This window comes from Eurosta solidaginis, chromosome 2 (genome assembly GCF_040869045.1).
Source record: "Eurosta solidaginis isolate ZX-2024a chromosome 2, ASM4086904v1, whole genome shotgun sequence".
Taxonomy (NCBI): Eukaryota; Metazoa; Arthropoda; class Insecta; order Diptera; family Tephritidae; genus Eurosta; species Eurosta solidaginis.
Genome location: NC_090320.1, coordinates 303213323 through 303233146, shown reverse-complemented (window position 1 = coordinate 303233146; position 19824 = coordinate 303213323). Strand labels below are relative to the sequence as shown.

At 39.3% G+C, this 19824-nt stretch overlaps 2 long non-coding RNA genes across 2 annotated transcripts; both read left to right on the top strand.

The window, feature by feature from the left end:
* The first annotated feature begins 7303 nt into the window (after window positions 1–7303).
* LOC137242898 (uncharacterized) lies at window positions 7304–9735 on the top strand. Its single transcript, XR_010950398.1, has 4 exons — window positions 7304–7553; window positions 7609–7895; window positions 9195–9282; window positions 9362–9735. It is a non-coding gene; the product is annotated as an uncharacterized lncRNA (long non-coding RNA).
* A 4450-nt stretch (window positions 9736–14185) lies between these two features.
* Window positions 14186–16616, top strand: LOC137242897 (uncharacterized). Its single transcript, XR_010950397.1, has 4 exons — window positions 14186–14435; window positions 14491–14777; window positions 16077–16164; window positions 16244–16616. It is a non-coding gene; the product is annotated as an uncharacterized lncRNA (long non-coding RNA).
* The last annotated feature ends 3208 nt before the right edge of the window (window positions 16617–19824 follow it).

Here is a 19824-nt window from a genome sequence, read left to right as displayed (position 1 = left end):
CTAACGATCAGCGCTCATACCAACTTTCTATCACAAACTTAAGGGGACTTGCGCAAATGTGATGTAAACAACTGTGTACGTGTGAGTTTTTGTCTCCTTCTTATACACCAACATGGCCTACTGATTAAGTATATAGCCGTACGGCTCACTCTCGTTCATTTTCCTGGATCAGTGCTGACACTCAAACTATCAAAAAGTGTCATAAATGATAGTTAACTGTAGATATCAGGTTTGACTGTTATACTATCATAAATGACCATTGTTATATTCCGCCAAAAATGAAACAATGCTTTTTGCTTTTTATTTACTTTATTTCATTACGTTTTTAATTTTGTACGTGATAAAAACATACATACGTGTTTCTTATTTCTTTAAAATAAATAGTTTTATAAGAATTCGAGTTCAGAACGTTCAATTTAAATTCAGAAAATAACAAAACAACAGAAGAGCGCTTTCCTCATGCGGAAACACATTTCAAAATGAATCACCACTAACCACTATTATTTTTCGCGTATCAATTTTTTGAGTGCGCCCCACACATTCCGACAGCTTTTGGTATTTTTTAATATAATTTTCGATTTTTTTTCTTTTAGCATGGAGCTTTGAAATGCTCTTTTCATTTTTTAAACTTATTTTTTATATGGTTTTCGTCGGCTGAAAATGGCGGAATTTAAAAAATAACAAAACAACCGTGATAATCATTTGATTGCCATATGACAGTCAGTAGTGACAACATGATTAAATCGGATAAACTGTTCTCGCATACATAAAATTCCGTTGAGAATTATGTATCTGTCTCACATGCATAATGGTATCTGCTGTATGTTCTTTTGTTCTGTACCAGGTGTCCGAAGCTTTCCCAGTTTGAGTCCTTTTTCATGATTATAGGCTGTCGTTGGGAACATGCGGACATGCGTGAGCGATCAAAGGAGCATACATAAATTTAAGTATCAATGTTTACGTCATCGCAGGATCAGCATTGTCAATTACAAGTGTGAGTGTATTAGTAAAACTATCAGCGTTTCTTGTAGGGCCATTTCCTTTTGACAATCCCTTCGACCATGCAATGACATAAATAAAATCAGCTGATGAGATGAGCCAACCTGTACATAATTGAACCATGCCTCTAACAAAGCCCGCGCATTGACGTTATGTCGCGAATAGAGTGGAAGGCAGTGGCATAGTGTGTGTACAAGTACAAGTGTGTTGACTTCTTCCTGACAGGCACTCGCTTAAGTGAGCATAACGGGAAAATCTGGGTTGCTATTGTTGTTTCGGTTGAAAACGGTCAATTGGGGTTCTGTGAAGAGACGTAAAAGATTGAAAAAGGGTTTATGTAGTCACAAAAGTGTTGCTCCCGTTACACAGCATTTTAGTTTTGTATCATGGCGAAAAGTGTTCAGTTCAGAGTTATTGATTTTCATTCAAAGTTTAATTTATTACGGAGGGAGAAAATACAAGAAAAATACATAGAAAATAAAGTAGTGTCATATAGGAGTTTAATTTATATGCACTTAAAGCACAATTTTATTTACAGTAGACTTTCACAGCTACAAAAATTAAGGCGGATTTACACAGACGCTTTGGTTGTGTCGGGCGAATTATCGAAAAATTTACATAAATGCTTTGGTTGCGTGCCTCCGCTTTGACAACGCCATACGAAAAACAATGAAACGCCGTATGTTATATATGCTTTGAAGCGACCAAAGCATTTATATAATTTTTCCATTATGCCAAAAATGCAACTCGACCTAAAATTTGCATCAGGTGAGCGGGGCTGTTTGTAGTTTTGACGGTTATCGCTTAGTTGACACACTTGTATAGGTACTCTATGGGCAGTGGACTAGGCAGGCGAATGACATATAATGAAGGAATGAAGTCGGGAGTTTTTTCAAAATATGCCCAAAATCCCGAATCACAAAAGGGAGTGTAGTTAAGTACGAAAATGAAAAAATGTAGTTAGGTTTTGCTCCTTTTTTAGCAGGAGATTTTCATTTTAAAAATGTAATATACAAACCAATGTTCATTCTATTTCTTTTTAAGAGCAGTACGCAGATCACAAGTAATTGCTCAAGAAAAATTTAGCCTTTTTCTTGCGTGAAAAATAGTACTATGGAAGTTTAAAAATCCACGGTGAATAGTGAAACAAGCAAGAAGAAGAGCACATAAACAAAAGAAATGTAAAGAATGTCACTTCCCTTATAAGTGCCCGTTTCTCCTCCGCCGTGAAATTCACTATGCGCTTTTGCGTTTTGCTGCTGCAGCTATTGGTATTTCCATTTCTGAAATAAAATAATAATTATTTTTTGCAGAAAAATTAAAAAAACATGTGCTTACCTAATTTTTCCAGTTTATTTACCTTTTTTCTTCAAGAAATATATGGCACTTGACATATTTCTTGCGGAAACAGGTGTTGCCGTATGCAAATTTGATGAAAAAATAGTAGTAAAGTAGCATACTAAATTTCTTGTAAACTGCGTACTACCTCAAGAAAATTTACCACAAGGAATTTTCTAAAGCATTTCTTGAACCTTTTTTATATGGAATTTTTACTTTCTTGTGATCTGCGTACCGCTCTTTAGAAAAAAACCGCGTTTATATCGCCGTTCAACTAAATAAAAACATAATTTTGTATTTATGTCGATTTTGTGATCGATCTGCAGAGACGGCAGAACATATCCTACTGGAATGCGACGCAATCTGATGAGTACACAACAGACCAATGGTCGCAGTGCAATCCTCAATAAATTTTCGATCTATCTGTCGCAGGGAAACTTTTAACGTGCTTTATTTCAAAGTGACACTTTATTTGACAAATCACTGAACGATTTCTTTCAAATAAATGGCTTGTTAGCGTTAACATAAGATGGTGAAAACGGCCTCTGGAATTATTACCTTATATATATAGCGAGAAAGTTAAGATATAATGCAAAGGTATAAAATACTTGAATGCATAAAATCATTTTTATTATATAAAAGTGGTATGACATTGAGCTTTTAGTTCTATTTTTAACACAGAATTATTTTGAACATAAAGTAAGAAGTAAAAAACATGATTAATGACGTGTTTCATTTATTTTCATTGAGGAATAAATCGTAAAAATAAAAATCATGTTATTGTAAATATTATGCGCAGCCCCTTAGGTAAAATGAGTAATAAAATGAACATTAGTTCATATATTACATTTTTAAAATGAAAATCTTCTGCTAAAAAAGTAATAGAATGAACATTGGTTTGTATTACATTTTTAAAATGAAAATCTCCTGCTAAAAAAGGAGCAAAATCTAACTACATTTTTTTATTTTCGTACTTAACTACAAGCCGGTGTTAAGCCGGAGTCATTGGTGCCGTATGTCGTATCGCTGTATCCGTATCCCTAACGTAATCAGCTGTTTATCGTTACGACGGTAAACCAAAACCCAATTGGTTGGCTACGATACGGTTACGACCTTAGCGGCACCAATAATCGATTGCATTGATTCTCATAAGGTTGGTCGAATCAGCTGTTAAAAGGTTACCGATACGGTTACCGATAAAGCACCAATGTCTCCAGCTTTAAGCTCATGAATTCTTAAATATAAGTATAAACTGAACACACCATTAAACAAACATACATAAATATGTACAACTGAGCCCGAGTTGACAAAGCTTCTCATTCGCAACGAAGAAGAACTTTACAAAAACCAAATCTACATGGCACACAAATCAATATAGAGACAGAATGTCTCAATTGTGTTGTTAGTGTAGAAATGAGAAAACCTGAATTAAGCATGAAAACAAATACCAGCAGGATGGCCTAGTGGTTAAAGGCTACTGCAGTTTCACCATGTGATTCACGGTTCGAATCCCGGTGAAACCTTTGATAACATTACAAAATTGCCTGATGATGATTACGTTGGCGGTTTTCGAAATGGTCCATCGCAATATGCCAGTAAATGTTTCTTTCTTTTCAGTTTCTCTTAGAAAAAACATAATAAGTGAAATTCAATTATTATAAGCCGGTGTTAAGCTCATGAATTCTTAAATATAAGTATAAACTGAACACACCATTAAACAAACATACAAAAATATGTACAACTGAGCCCGAGTTGACAAAGCTTCTCATTCGCAACGAAGAAGAACTTTACAAAAACCAAATCTACATGGCACACAAATCAATATAGAGACAGAATGTCTCAATTGTGTTGTTAGTGTAGAAATGAGAAAACCTGAATTGAGCACGAAAACAAATACCAGCAGGATGGCCTAGTGGTTAAAGGCTACTGCAGTTTCACTATGTGATTCACGGTTCGAATCCCGGTGAAACCTTTGATAACATTACAAAATTGCCTGATGATGATTACGTTGGCGGTTTTCGAAATGGTCCATCGCAATATGCCAGTAAATGTTTCTTTCTTTTCAGTTTCTCTTAGAAAAAACATAGGCCCCTATTATGAGCATCTTTCGATCTTCGACTGTGGTCGAAAGAGCTGATCGAACGAATTTTCATTCGGTATTATGACGCACGTTCGATGAAGGCAAGCATTATTGTGAATTTCGATAAATTCAAAAGTTCACAATAGCACATTTCCTTCAGCTGTCAAATAAAATAAAATAGACAAAAGCAGAACTAGTTATTATATGCAAATATTGAAAATAAAAGTATGAATACGACGGAATTGTGGTTTGATGATTCGTCAGATGAAGAGAAAAGCTTACTGGAGCTAGCCAGAAGTAGAAGACGCGTGAGGGATGCTTCAAATACTTTGAAAATGAATTCCACCACGTAAGTGTAGCTTTCTAGATAAGTTGTTAAATTGTTGAAATTATACGTTTTGTTTATAGATTTATTCAAAACTTCAGACTGTCCAAAGAAGCGTTCATGGACTTGTTGTTCAGTACAGAGGAACTGATTCAGTAATGCACAAGAGCCAAGCATATTCCTAATATTCTAAAATATGCAACAGTTCTCCGATTTTGTGCTCGGGGATCCTACCAACTGAGCATTGGAAACGAAAATGCATTCGTACTTGCCCAGCCGAATGTGTCTGTGGTTCTAACAGAGGTGTTGAATGTCTTGGAAAATTTTATTTGTGAAAGATGGATAAAATTCAATTATGAGGAGGCTGAGCTACATCAATCAAAGTTGCATTTCTATAATGTTAGCAGAATTCCAGGGATTATTGGCTGTGTTGATGGCACACACATTAAAATTGTTGCTCCCAAAAAAGAATTACAGAATTTATATTACAACAGAAAAGGATTCTACAGCATTAATGCTATGATTGTAAGTATACCATTTTGATATTAGGTTGTAAATACATAAGTTTACATCTTTATACAAATATTTTTTAGGTTTGTGACCATTCTATGACTATACGATACATAAATGCAAAATATCCGGGAGCAACACGTGATTCTTGTGTGTTCAATATGTCGGCCTTGAAATCACATTTGGAACAGCAAGAGCTCTTCACTACACACCAGAAAAAGCAATACAAATTATAAACGTGTGTGCGGCTTTGCACAATACAAATTTCTGTAGAAGAGTTATCTAATGAAGAGTACGACCATGATATCCCATTCGCCGAAATTGAATCCACAACCAACTCGGAAGCAGAAGAAATCAGAAACTTAATATTGCGAGTTTTGTAGATACTTCATTTTATTGAAATAAAAAATTCATATATATGTATATATATAAAAAAATATTTGGTAAATTCATTATGGTTCTTAAAAGCTAAAGATTTTCAGTTTTCATAATACAGTCTTAAATTTTATTATAAATTTGGTATAAAAAATATCACTTCAGTTTCATATGTTTGTTTAAAAAAAAAAAAAAAAATCAGGTATTGTTCAGCACTTAAAGCATAAATATGTGATGGCCTTATTTTTTCATTTGGCTTTTATACAACTCCAGCTTTTCCTGTTTCAATTTCAAAAAATCACGTTTATAATAGTACTCCAAGCTATACGTTATCTTCGCATACTTTTCTGTCTCGAGAGCACTTTTTTTGATCTCTTCCAATGTTTTCAGCATCTCTTCTTAAACATTTTTTTGATTTGCTGTCTGCTCTTGCAATAGTTTGAGCTTATCGTTTTTGCTGCACTTTTTCGATTTGCTTTTCGTGGCCTCTCCTCATCAGGTGCACCACTTTGTCCTCTTACTTCCAAATTCTCATCCGATTCTAAGTTATCACTATATAATCGCTCCACAATTATATCTTCACATTCTTCATTCGCATTAGTACTAAGGCCATGCTCTTGTCCAGGTGGATCTACACTGGTCTGAAGACTTAAAAACCCATTATAGACTCTTCTGAATGCGTAAAGATATTTAACCTGTTTGGTCCACCACCAGTTGCACGGTATTCCACTATGTTCTCCGACATTTTTGTTTTTGTTTTTGACTTCATGTCAGTCCACACCTGAGACGACAAAAATAAAGTTGTATTATACAGAATTTACTTCTATGATTCTTTAGTTCACCTTAATCCACTTTTCCGTCGTTCTTACTGGTGGTCCTAAACCTTTGTGCAAGTTCATTTTGCTATATGGGAATTTTTTTCCATAATTGAAACCAGTCTTTCAAGCTGTTGTTTTGTACTCACGACCTTGGACCTATGTATATAGTGTTAAACTATATATTTAAATAATTTTATTCTATGTATTATTTAGTAATTTTACTTTTTAAAAATTTTAAAAATAACTAACTAGAAAATTTTCATTTTGAAATAAGATTAAAAGTATTATAACATAAAAAATAATTTACAAAAATAAAGTATATTTTACAAAGTAGATAACCCTACATATACTCCCCCTCCAGTGAAACGAAAAATTTATGTTTTAAATGTTAATTTATAGTGTATATTGATTACTGTAAGAATTTTGTGTTGTAGTTTGAAAATCAAAAAAAATTTTAATTAAGTGTTAATTGCGTTAAAAGTTTATGTTAGTATTGATGTAAGTACCCAATCTTTTGATGATTCGATGTACTTGATAGCATACTTTTAGGTGTCGTTATTGTTGTTGTTGAGGTTAAAAATAACTTAATAGTTGTTTGGTAAATATTGTCAATTATAATTATGGCCCGGTTTCACCAACTCGACTTAACTTAGTTAAGTCATATTTTTTAATTTTTCTGTTTCACCACCAATGCTTAGCTAAGTCGCAAATTAGCCTACCTGTTAGCTGGCTTATTCTCGACTTTCAACAGTGTTGCTGTAGTACAAATTTTGAGTTGAATTAAATGGCACTATTTATACTTATTTCATTATGCAAATATAGCAACCCCGCTATTGTTGACATCTGTAATTTCTCTGAAGAGGCTTATTTGTATTCTCGGTGGAAAGTTTGTAAAAAATTTAATGGATCTTCGAGATTCTGGTGAAAGTGATTGCGATTTTGAAGCTCTGCAGGTAATCGTGCTTCGACGAAAAAGAAAAATTAAAGAGCGTCCTGACTTGTTTCATTATTATGACGATGTTGACTTTCGCGAACGATTTCTTATGTGCAAAGGTGCTGCTTGGTTGGTTTTTTCTTTAATGAAAGACAAAATTTATCTTGAAGCTCGGTAAGTTTACATCATATTTTATAAATGTTGCCCTAAATTACTTTTCCGTTTACAGCAACAACGCAATGCAGCCACACCAAATATTTTTCATCGCACTCCGGTTCTATGCTCCAGGATCTTTTTAGCAAATTGTGGCAGCCCTTTCCGGAGTTTCAAAAGCAAGTGCCTCACGTGCAATTACGCTAGTTTCCTACCATCTAGTATCCTTGCAACCAGATTTTGTGAAATTTCCTCAAACGAAACAGGAGCGCTTGGAAACACAGGCTGCTTTTAAAGAAAGGGCAAATTTTCCGCGTGTAATTGGGGCAATGGACTGCACCCATGTTAAAATCAATTCCCCAGGTGAATATGCGTGAATAGCAATTGGAAAACAATATCTCTATATTTATTTATAAACGCTTCCCAAGGCAGCCGGTGCTGTCCGGCTTCATTTCAGTCTAATCCCATTTAATTTGTTGCGTCCTCCCAGCAGATCCTTGCAGCGGGGTAAAAGTTTAGTTAAGGGGTCGACTGCTAATACGCTACCAAAAATATCGAGAGAGGTATCAAAAGATGCGAATAATCTCGAAAATAATAATCCGAAGGCGGAAAATAAAAATTGTATCTCAGTTCTGAGATATTTGCAGTTGAAGTGGGCGATTTTCATGTGGTTGTTGTAACGTTGCGTACCCACAAAAAAAAGTTGTGAACATAAGTGTTTTGCGTGGATATAGTTTTGGTCTACAAACCGGTGTTGGACCCACCCAGGGTAATTTTTTATAAGCGCGGCCGAAGGCCGCCAATACAGAGAGGTGTTTTGCGCAAAAATACGATGGATCCCACCCCTGGTTTCGGAGGGACCCGCGGGAAATATTTCTGTTTTTCGTTAATATCTTTTGAACGAGTTAAAATTCTTACTTTCGGCCTTCGGATTATTAATACTGATGTCAAGACGCGTCGTTTGACACCTCTCGATATTTTTGGACGCGTATTAGCGGTCGACCCCTCAACTAGACTGTTACCTGCAGCGGGACTGCGCCATACTCCTGCTCCGGGAAGGTATCGAACCCTAAGGGCGCCCCGTAGTCTACGCCTCAGCACCCCTCACTACCTTTCAGCAGCTCTGCTGCTCAACAAGCCACGCCCCACGGCGCCACCAGCTCATACGGCCGCTTTCACTCATGACTACAATCTCCGTAGTTGAGTTGGTAGCAATGCCGAGCATCAGCAACCGCCCCGTCTTCTTCTCCCCTCTTGGAACCAACGCTTTTAATAACCCTCATTCATACGGCTGAGTTCTCAGGTGCCGTATTTCCTCAAAATGCTTACGGAGATGACTCCTTAAGCCCCTAGGCGGTGTTGGCTCATCAATCAGATGTCTGTTGGGATGCTCAGGTTTCTGGGTATTCAACAGGAACTGTTTGGTTAGCATCTCATTTCTCTCCCTGATGGGGAATATTCTCGCCTCATTATGTAGATGGTGTTCTGGGGACAAAAGAAGGCAGCCCGTGGCGATTCTGAGAAAAGTATTTTGGCAGGCCTGTAGCTTCTTCCAGTGGAGTCATTTTTAGGCTTGCCGACCATATGGGTGACGCGTAGCACGTAAACTGCTGGCCAATTGCTTTGTATGTAGTAATGAGCGTTTCTTTATCTTTTCCCCAGGTACTGCCAGCAAGGGATTTGAGGATTTTATTACGGCTCTGGATTTTCGGGACAATTGCGGCTGCGTGCTCACTAAAATGTTGCATCTGTGAGTGAAGAATAAATAGCACCAGCGAACAAAAACTATTTTTTTAACATACTAAACATTTATTTTATATTATTTCCAGGCGAAGAAGATCAAACTTATGTGCAATGGAAGTGGCTGCAAAAAGGTACATCAAAACGCTGCTAATGCGGTCATTGGTTAAAATTGGTTGAGAAAGCTCCTGTATAAACTTATTACTTTTAAATAAACGCAAATATATTTTTATTAAGAAAAAAGTAACCAAATAAATTCACAAATAATAATAATAATTTAATACTTTATAAACACTGTAATTTATGTTGATTATATTTAGTGACTGCTTCCCAAGGCAGTCGGTTCTATGTACCGGAGCGATTCGGGATTTTTCTGACGAAGGACTGTCATTTCAGTGTAACCCCATTTAATTTGCTGCGTCCCTCCCACAAATTTGCATCCTCCCAGCAGCTCCTTGCAGCGGGACTGCTCCATATTCTCTTGCTCTGGGAAGGTATCGAATCCAATCCGGGTCCGCCTCCTGACCCCGGTCCTGAGAAATGCTTTTGCTGCGTCTGCCGGAAAGGAATATTTTTAGGACGGTCATACTCTGTTCAGTGTGTCTCGTGTAACGGATGGTTGTATCGGGCAGGTTGTTCTGGGCTTGATCCCAAAACCCGACGACCACGTAACTCTTATAAATCTTTCGTGGCTCCTTGCTGTTCACGTCCAAGGGCATACCGTAGTCTACGCTTTAGCGTCTCCGCGACGGCAACCCCCGAGGGGTTTCATTGCGCCATGTTGCCAGGTCGCAAACCCCAATCTACCGGGTACCCCAATGCTTGCCCAAGGACGCCCAGTCCCAGGGCAACAACAGCAGTTGCGTCTTGGCCTTCCTCAACCCAGGCGTAGTCACCCGTCACTTACTCCCAGAGTGGCGACGTCTCCCCCTATGCACTTCAGAATTCTGCAGTTAAACTGTAATGTACTAACTGGGAAGATCACGGAGATAGTCGATTTCATGAAGCGGCACAACATCCGCATTGCTGCGATTCAAGAGACTAAACTCACAGCAAGGTCTGCAAACCTGTTCTGGGTATAATGTCCACAGAAAAGATCGCATGAGCGGAAATGGAGGCGGCCTCACGTTTATCATACACCACTCTGTGCAATATCATATATTTGATCCTGGCATCGACCGCTGGGACAATGTCTTAGAACGTCAAGGCCTTTCTGTCCGGTCAGGCGATGCAAACCTAGAAATCATCAACATCTACATCCCTCAGCGCCTTACTCACTGGCAACAATCGCATTATCTTAGCCGACTTTAATGCCCATCACGATCTATGGCATTCAAACTTGCGGGCGGACAGTAGGGGTGAGATGTTGGCTGATCAAATAGAAGAAACGACGTTCTGCACAATAAACGGAGACGCCCCCACACGTATGGTAGGAAGCTGTCACAGCTCGCCAGATATCTCAATCGTGAGCGCAGAACTCGTAAACTGCGTCAACTGGCAGCCGATGGTAACATTCGCATCCGACCACCTGCCCATACTTATTTCGCTCGAGCGTACCGCCGATTTCATCGTCACTGAAAAACGCACTTTCATAAACTTCAAAAAAGGAAAAATGGGAATATAAATGCTTTACAGACAACCGCTTTGCTGCCCTCCCTATCCCGACTGATGCCCTCCAAGGGGAGCGTGCCTTCCGTAAGGTCATTGAATCCGCCTCGGCACGTTTCATTCCCGCCGGGAGAATTCCCGAAATCCGGCCCCACTTCCCGGCGGACCAGGTGGACCGCAAATTATCTGGGTGGTCGGCAGGCATCGGTGCAATTTAGAAACGAAACATCAAAACCAAGAAGAATTAAACAAGGGGTGCCACAGGGTGGTGTTCTATCCCCTCTTTTGTTTAATTTCTACATATCTAAGCTACCTTCACCACCAGAAGAAGTCACTATCCTTTCATACGCCGATGACTACACAATAATGGCCACAGACCCAGGCCCACAGATCGATGAGCTCTGCAACAGAATAAACGGCTACCTCCCTGATCCCGACTAAATCTTCCGCGACCTTATTTACAACATGGACTTCCCAAATGTCGACCATTTTGAACATCCACGCCGATGGCACTACGCTACCGACTGTCCTACACCCCAAAATCTTGGGTGTGACGTTTGATCAGGATCTAAATAAAACGTGGGCCTGGCCCTAAAAAGCAACCAACTATGCTTTGTATTTAGTTTTTTGCAACCATTCTTTTTAGGTAAGGGTAATCGCTATGTTAATTGGATGTGGCTGGAAAAGGGTGCACCCAAACGGTGTGAATGTGGATTTTATTTCCAATTAAAGGAAGTAAAACCAATTTAAAAAGAATTACAGCGAAAGTCAACTTAAAACCGTGGTATATATTCGTCCGATATATTATTAATTTGAATATAATTGTTTACACATTATAAATAAACCAAGAATGTTAGCCTATGTTATAACCAGTCAAGAGGTAACCACTATTACCATTCATATTTACTTCAGGATGTGTGCGATTCGGCAATATTTGATAGTAACGTAACCAATTTCAAGTAAAATGCAAATGTGTGACATTACAGTTGGTTTTCAGCTCTACATACAAGTCCATTAACAATTCCTTGCTAAGACTGTACAACACTATTGGGCGTGAAGGTTTTACAAAGTGTAATAAAGCTTGCACGATGTTACTTGGGTGTTCCTTTGCTGCTATGACAAGTGCATCAAAAGTGACGCGCATTAACTCACATGCACGCCGGTTTTCTATCTGCCATTTCTGCGCCGGTGCTGCTGGAACTGTTGCAGATGGGTTATTTGTTTCGCTATAATCGCCGGTGCTGTCGCTATTAGGGGACGCTGCTGTTGTTGTAACAGTGCTTGATGTTGCGCCCGAAGTTGCTGCAGAAAAAAAAGAGTCAAGTTATTACAGCTAGCAAGGTTTTATTGTGCTGTAATGGCGAAAACCTGTCCGAGGTTTTTGAGCATACAAATTTAAGTCGTTCTGTAAACAAGACCAGAAAGGCTTTGGAGAATTCTCCAAGTGTTTTTGGCAATATTTTTATACAGATCAAGCCTGTCTAATCGTTTATTCAATGTTACTTATCCGCATCATCTTCGCTTAGTTTCTGCTTTTTACTGCTTGGCTCTCTTTCTTCAATGGATGTACTTGGCTCAGTTGCGGCCTCGAGTACCTGTTGATCCTTCTTTTGATAGTATTCTCGCAGCACCGAATATAAATTTACCGAGATACACCGTGTTAGTTACTCTTTCATTGCTTGCTTCTGTGGCACATTACCTGGATGCATGTGCACAAGTGTCGCCTCAGTGTTAGCGCCAATTGAATTCAGAAAGCTTGCAGGTAGCAACCACTTGTACCACTCTCATACATTAAATAACTACCAAAACCGCTTACACCCGCATATGAAATATTATTTTTATTATAATTTTATTAAAAGTTGCCAACATAGTGTACATATACCAAGTGTGTTCACTAAGCGATAAACGTCAAAACTACAAACAGCCTCGCTCACCTGATGGAAATCTCAGGTCTAGAGTCGCATTTTTGGTCTCAACGACAACATTTTTGACTACCAATCGTATGGACTTTTTCAATTTTTCAATCATTCGGAGCATTCGGTAATTGTATCCATTTTGAATTCGCTGTCATTCCGAATCCAGCGAGTGCCTGTCAGAATGCTTGACAGATAAGTCAACACACTTGTACTTGTACACTATGGTTGCCAATACGCAACTGACAGCCGTAACTGACAATACTTCAAATGGATTGGGTTGCGTGAAATTAAAGAGTAGCAAAAAATACTACTATGTATAAAACAGCTGATAGGGTTGTTGTATGTCAATTTCGTTAAGTAACTAAGTTGGTGAAACCGAAAAAAAACTAAGCCGCAAATCAGGACTAACTTAAGTCACAACTAAGTTTTAGCCTTAGTCGAGTTGGTGAAATCGGCCCTATGTATTTGAAGAACCTAGAATGAGGTTGAGTGATAGTAGATGGCAACTTTGTGTGCACAATTACTCAAAAATTAAAAACTTGTATTATGCAGAATATATGTTCAATATATAATTGTACTCTGCATAATGTATGTCCAAGTTGTTGATAAGTAATGAAAAATTAATTCCTTAATTCGTTTGATGGTGATATGAAATTGTCAATGATTCGTGTAATTTTAATGAGTTTAGTATTGAGTTTTTATATGATTTTAATTTCAATATGAAAGAATTGATATTTAGAAAATATGTCCATACAGATTATTTTAAGAATTTAACATTCAAGTTGATATTTTAAAAAAATCTTTTATTTTGATTTTAAGTATAAAAATTTATTTTTGTTTATTTTTGAGTTTAGATATTTTCAAAAAATAAATATCTAAACTCAAAAATAAACAAAAATAAAGTATATTTTACAAAGTAGATAACCCTACACTATGTAATTTTAATTCAAATATTTTAAAATTACTACTAGGTAGTAAAAAATTAGAACATAAATACAAAAAACTTACATTTTAAACAATTCTTTTTCTGTTCGATACAGCGTCGACAACAAATTTCTATTCGCTACAAAATTCGGTACACAACGAAAATTTCGACAGAGATGAGGTGTCATAATACCAACTTCTAATACGATTTTCGATGTTCGATAGCCAACGAAGATCGAAGATCGAAAGATGCTCATAATAGGGGCCATATTTTTTAATTTTTCTGTTTCACCACCAATGCTTAGCTAAGTCGCAAATTAGCCTACCTGTTAGCTGGCTTATTCTCGACTTTCAACAGTGTTGCTGTAGTACAAATTTTGAGTTGAATTAAATGGCACTATTTATACTTATTTCATTATGCAAATATAGCAACCCCGCTATTGTTGACATCTGTAATTTCTCTGAAGAGGCTTATTTGTATTCTCGGTGGAAAGTTTGTAAAAAATTTAATGGATCTTCGAGATTCTGGTGAAAGTGATTGCGATTTTGAAGCTCTGCAGGTAATCGTGCTTCGACGAAAAAGAAAAATTAAAGAGCGTCCTGACTTGTTTCATTATTATGACGATGTTGACTTTCGCGAACGATTTCTTATGTGCAAAGGTGCTGCTTGGTTGGTTTTTTCTTTAATGAAAGACAAAATTTATCTTGAAGCTCGGTAAGTTTACATCATATTTTATAAATGTTGCCCTAAATTACTTTTCCGTTTACAGCAACAACGCAATGCAGCCACACCAAATATTTTTCATCGCACTCCGGTTCTATGCTCCAGGATCTTTTTAGCAAATTGTGGCAGCCCTTTCCGGAGTTTCAAAAGCAAGTGCCTCACGTGCAATTACGCTAGTTTCCTACCATCTAGTATCCTTGCAACCAGATTTTGTGAAATTTCCTCAAACGAAACAGGAGCGCTTGGAAACACAGGCTGCTTTTAAAGAAAGGGCAAATTTTCCGCGTGTAATTGGGGCAATGGACTGCACCCATGTTAAAATCAATTCCCCAGGTGAATATGCGTGAATAGCAATTGGAAAACAATATCTCTATATTTATTTATAAACGCTTCCCAAGGCAGCCGGTGCTGTCCGGCTTCATTTCAGTCTAATCCCATTTAATTTGTTGCGTCCTCCCAGCAGATCCTTGCAGCGGGGTAAAAGTTTAGTTGAGGGGTCGACTGCTAATACGCTACCAAAAATATCGAGAGAGGTATCAAAAGATGCGAATAATCTCGAAAATAATAATCCGAAGGCGGAAAATAAAAATTGTATCTCAGTTCTGAGATATTTGCAGTTGAAGTGGGCGATTTTCATGTGGTTGTTGTAACGTTTTGTACCCACAAAAAAAAGTTGTGAACATAAGTGTTTTGCGTGGATATAGTTTTGGTCTACAAACCGGTGTTGGACCCACCCAGGGTAATTTTTTATAAGCGCGGCCGAAGGCCGCCAATACAGAGAGGTGTTTTGCGCAAAAATACGATGGATCCCACCCCTGGTTTCGGAGGGACCCGCGGGAAATATTTCTGTTTTTCGTTAATATCTTTTGAACGAGTTAAAATTCTTACTTTCGGCCTTCGGATTATTAATACTGATGTCAAGACGCGTCGTTTGACACCTCTCGATATTTTTGGACGCGTATTAGCGGTCGACCCCTCAACTAGACTGTTACCTGCAGCGGGACTGCGCCATACTCCTGCTCCGGGAAGGTATCGAACCCTAAGGGCGCCCCGTAGTCTACGCCTCAGCACCCCTCACTACCTTTCAGCAGCTCTGCTGCTCAACAAGCCACGCCCCACGGCGCCACCAGCTCATACGGCCGCTTTCACTCATGACTACAATCTCCGTAGTTGAGTTGGTAGCAATGCCGAGCATCAGCAACCGCCCCGTCTTCTTCTCCCCTCTTGGAACCAACGCTTTTAATAACCCTCATTCATACGGCTGAGTTCTCAGGTGCCGTATTTCCTCAAAATGCTTACGGAGATGACTCCTTAAGCCCCTAGGCGGTGTTGGCTCATCAATCAGATGTCTGTTGGGATGCTCAGGTTTCTGGGTATTCAACAGGAACTGTTTGGTTAGCATCTCATTTCTCTCCCTGATGGGGAATATTCTCGCCTCATTATGTAGATGGTGTTCTGGGGACAAAAGAAGGCAGCCCGTGGCGATTCTGAGAAAAGTATTTTGGCAGGCCTGTAGCTTCTTCCAGTGGAGTCATTTTTAGGCTTGCCGACCATATGGGTGACGCGTAGCACGTAAACTGCTGGCCAATTGCTTTGTATGTAGTAATGAGCGTTTCTTTATCTTTTCCCCAGGTACTGCCAGCAAGGGATTTGAGGATTTTATTACGGCTCTGGATTTTCGGGACAATTGCGGCTGCGTGCTCACTAAAATGTTGCATCTGTGAGTGAAGAATAAATAGCACCAGCGAACAAAAACTATTTTTTTAACATACTAAACATTTATTTTATATTATTTCCAGGCGAAGAAGATCAAACTTATGTGCAATGGAAGTGGCTGCAAAAAGGTACATCAAAACGCTGCTAATGCGGTCATTGGTTAAAATTGGTTGAGAAAGCTCCTGTATAAACTTATTACTTTTAAATAAACGCAAATATATTTTTATTAAGAAAAAAGTAACCAAATAAATTCACAAATAATAATAATAATTTAATACTTTATAAACACTGTAATTTATGTTGATTATATTTAGTGACTGCTTCCCAAGGCAGTCGGTTCTATGTACCGGAGCGATTCGGGATTTTTCTGACGAAGGACTGTCATTTCAGTGTAACCCCATTTAATTTGCTGCGTCCCTCCCACAAATTTGCATCCTCCCAGCAGCTCCTTGCAGCGGGACTGCTCCATATTCTCTTGCTCTGGGAAGGTATCGAATCCAATCCGGGTCCGCCTCCTGACCCCGGTCCTGAGAAATGCTTTTGCTGCGTCTGCCGGAAAGGAATATTTTTAGGACGGTCATACTCTGTTCAGTGTGTCTCGTGTAACGGATGGTTGTATCGGGCAGGTTGTTCTGGGCTTGATCCCAAAACCCGACGACCACGTAACTCTTATAAATCTTTCGTGGCTCCTTGCTGTTCACGTCCAAGGGCATACCGTAGTCTACGCTTTAGCGTCTCCGCGACGGCAACCCCCGAGGGGTTTCATTGCGCCATGTTGCCAGGTCGCAAACCCCAATCTACCGGGTACCCCAATGCTTGCCCAAGGACGCCCAGTCCCAGGGCAACAACAGCAGTTGCGTCTTGGCCTTCCTCAACCCAGGCGTAGTCACCCGTCACTTACTCCCAGAGTGGCGACGTCTCCCCCTATGCACTTCAGAATTCTGCAGTTAAACTGTAATGTACTAACTGGGAAGATCACGGAGATAGTCGATTTCATGAAGCGGCACAACATCCGCATTGCTGCGATTCAAGAGACTAAACTCACAGCAAGGTCTGCAAACCTGTTCTGGGTATAATGTCCACAGAAAAGATCGCATGAGCGGAAATGGAGGCGGCCTCACGTTTATCATACACCACTCTGTGCAATATCATATATTTGATCCTGGCATCGACCGCTGGGACAATGTCTTAGAACGTCAAGGCCTTTCTGTCCGGTCAGGCGATGCAAACCTAGAAATCATCAACATCTACATCCCTCAGCGCCTTACTCACTGGCAACAATCGCATTATCTTAGCCGACTTTAATGCCCATCACGATCTATGGCATTCAAACTTGCGGGCGGACAGTAGGGGTGAGATGTTGGCTGATCAAATAGAAGAAACGACGTTCTGCACAATAAACGGAGACGCCCCCACACGTATGGTAGGAAGCTGTCACAGCTCGCCAGATATCTCAATCGTGAGCGCAGAACTCGTAAACTGCGTCAACTGGCAGCCGATGGTAACATTCGCATCCGACCACCTGCCCATACTTATTTCGCTCGAGCGTACCGCCGATTTCATCGTCACTGAAAAACGCACTTTCATAAACTTCAAAAAAGGAAAAATGGGAATATAAATGCTTTACAGACAACCGCTTTGCTGCCCTCCCTATCCCGACTGATGCCCTCCAAGGGGAGCGTGCCTTCCGTAAGGTCATTGAATCCGCCTCGGCACGTTTCATTCCCGCCGGGAGAATTCCCGAAATCCGGCCCCACTTCCCGGCGGACCAGGTGGACCGCAAATTATCTGGGTGGTCGGCAGGCATCGGTGCAATTTAGAAACGAAACATCAAAACCAAGAAGAATTAAACAAGGGGTGCCACAGGGTGGTGTTCTATCCCCTCTTTTGTTTAATTTCTACATATCTAAGCTACCTTCACCACCAGAAGAAGTCACTATCCTTTCATACGCCGATGACTACACAATAATGGCCACAGACCCAGGCCCACAGATCGATGAGCTCTGCAACAGAATAAACGGCTACCTCCCTGATCCCGACTAAATCTTCCGCGACCTTATTTACAACATGGACTTCCCAAATGTCGACCATTTTGAACATCCACGCCGATGGCACTACGCTACCGACTGTCCTACACCCCAAAATCTTGGGTGTGACGTTTGATCAGGATCTAAATAAAACGTGGGCCTGGCCCTAAAAAGCAACCAACTATGCTTTGTATTTAGTTTTTTGCAACCATTCTTTTTAGGTAAGGGTAATCGCTATGTTAATTGGATGTGGCTGGAAAAGGGTGCACCCAAACGGTGTGAATGTGGATTTTATTTCCAATTAAAGGAAGTAAAACCAATTTAAAAAGAATTACAGCGAAAGTCAACTTAAAACCGTGGTATATATTCGTCCGATATATTATTAATTTGAATATAATTGTTTACACATTATAAATAAACCAAGAATGTTAGCCTATGTTATAACCAGTCAAGAGGTAACCACTATTACCATTCATATTTACTTCAGGATGTGTGCGATTCGGCAATATTTGATAGTAACGTAACCAATTTCAAGTAAAATGCAAATGTGTGACATTACAGTTGGTTTTCAGCTCTACATACAAGTCCATTAACAATTCCTTGCTAAGACTGTACAACACTATTGGGCGTGAAGGTTTTACAAAGTGTAATAAAGCTTGCACGATGTTACTTGGGTGTTCCTTTGCTGCTATGACAAGTGCATCAAAAGTGACGCGCATTAACTCACATGCACGCCGGTTTTCTATCTGCCATTTCTGCGCCGGTGCTGCTGGAACTGTTGCAGATGGGTTATTTGTTTCGCTATAATCGCCGGTGCTGTCGCTATTAGGGGACGCTGCTGTTGTTGTAACAGTGCTTGATGTTGCGCCCGAAGTTGCTGCAGAAAAAAAAGAGTCAAGTTATTACAGCTAGCAAGGTTTTATTGTGCTGTAATGGCGAAAACCTGTCCGAGGTTTTTGAGCATACAAATTTAAGTCGTTCTGTAAACAAGACCAGAAAGGCTTTGGAGAATTCTCCAAGTGTTTTTGGCAATATTTTTATACAGATCAAGCCTGTCTAATCGTTTATTCAATGTTACTTATCCGCATCATCTTCGCTTAGTTTCTGCTTTTTACTGCTTGGCTCTCTTTCTTCAATGGATGTACTTGGCTCAGTTGCGGCCTCGAGTACCTGTTGATCCTTCTTTTGATAGTATTCTCGCAGCACCGAATATAAATTTACCGAGATACACCGTGTTAGTTACTCTTTCATTGCTTGCTTCTGTGGCACATTACCTGGATGCATGTGCACAAGTGTCGCCTCAGTGTTAGCGCCAATTGAATTCAGAAAGCTTGCAGGTAGCAACCACTTGTACCACTCTCATACATTAAATAACTACCAAAACCGCTTACACCCGCATATGAAATATTATTTTTATTATAATTTTATTAAAAGTTGCCAACATAGTGTACATATACCAAGTGTGTTCACTAAGCGATAAACGTCAAAACTACAAACAGCCTCGCTCACCTGATGGAAATCTCAGGTCTAGAGTCGCATTTTTGGTCTCAACGACAACATTTTTGACTACCAATCGTATGGACTTTTTCAATTTTTCAATCATTCGGAGCATTCGGTAATTGTATCCATTTTGAATT